Here is a 1,428-nt window from a genome sequence, read left to right as displayed (position 1 = left end):
TTGAGCAGCTGTCTCCTGGCTTCCCTGGCCTGTTGATCCAGCAGAGGCTTTGGAGCCCCTGCCACTCGCGGGACCCAAACAGACGAGCAAGCCAGGTCCCCGCCCTGGAGAAGCTGGGGGCCATTCACTCATTGAGCAAGGGCCTACTGTGGCATGCGCCAGATGGTGCATGCAATGGGGACACAGTGATGCCAGAGGACAAACCCCTGTCCTCATGGAGCTTCCATGTTAGGAGCGGGGAGGTGGCAGTAATAAATAAGTGAGAAGGTGATTCTAGCTATCGATCGTGGGCAGGCGTTTGGTCCTAAGTTGTTAACAGAAGAGTCAGCACAGGTTTTAGCAATCAGGATGTCTCGTGGGCAGCGGCTGAGCCGGGAAACCGAGGACCACCAGCAGCGGCCAGCCTCGGTGTGTTGGCTGCCGCAGCAGCAACACTCCCCTCCTCGCTCACCAACATCTAAACCTTCGGGGGTGCGGGGAAGACACACATCCCTCCCTCCCTCGGGTCCCTCCTCAAGAATGAGCAGAGCTGGGAGCAGCCCCCAGACGAAGGCCCCTCAGGTCTCAGCAGCCGGAGCTGCAGGCCGTGCTCTTTCTAAACCGATCCCCGGCAGGCGGGCAGGAGATGGCCACAGTTATCCTGGACGCGCAGGATTGGCCTCCAGGACTGGGAAGAAACAGGTGCCCCCTCAAGTCCGTGGCCACCTGGATCAAAACTGGAATTCTGTTGGCCAGGAAGAGAAGAGGAAGCAGAAATGGGTAGGCAGACCTGGTGTTCGCCACAAAGAGACATGAAGAAAATAAAGCCGGGGGCCAAGTCCCAGGGAGTGACAGGATGTGGCAGCTGGCAGTAGGTGGACGGCCAGGGAAGGAGATCTGGATCCCAGGCTGTGGTGTGGCCAAGTGCAAACTCTGGCGAGCGGAGGGCGTTGAGCTGCCTGGCTGCCGTGTGGAGGCTGGAGGAGGCTAGAGTGCAGGCCCGCATAGTAGATGGAAGGCTTTATGGTGGGGTGACTGTGGCCTGGGGTCGCAGTGAAGAGGGACAGAAACTCGGGGATTAGGGACGCATCTTACAAGTAGCCTCAGACCCAGTGATGGGTCACAGGTCACGCGGAAGGACAGATCAAGGCTGGCGTGGTAGGTTTGGGTTTGCGCAGCCGAGTAGATGCCCTTACCTCAGATGGAGAAGAGGGGGACACGTCAGAGGACTCATTGCATCGAGGTGTGACTGTGTCTACAGCAGCGAGTGCTGTGTTCTGAGGGACCGGCAGGGTGAAGGGGGGGTTAGTGTCACGAGGTTTCCCAGAGGGGCCACACTTCAGCTAAGTAAATCTTCCAGCTCAGGAGGGAGGAGGAGCAGAGGAGGAAGTTGAGTTTGAAGCCGTTGGGGCATTGTGGTTAAGAGAAAGGGCGCAGGCGTCAGATGAA

The sequence above is a fragment of the Equus asinus genome, chromosome 26 (genome assembly GCF_041296235.1).
Source record: "Equus asinus isolate D_3611 breed Donkey chromosome 26, EquAss-T2T_v2, whole genome shotgun sequence".
NCBI lineage: Eukaryota > Metazoa > Chordata > Mammalia > Perissodactyla > Equidae > Equus > Equus asinus.
The sequence above is the reverse complement of the archived record's forward strand: the minus strand, read 5'-3'. Positions refer to the sequence as shown.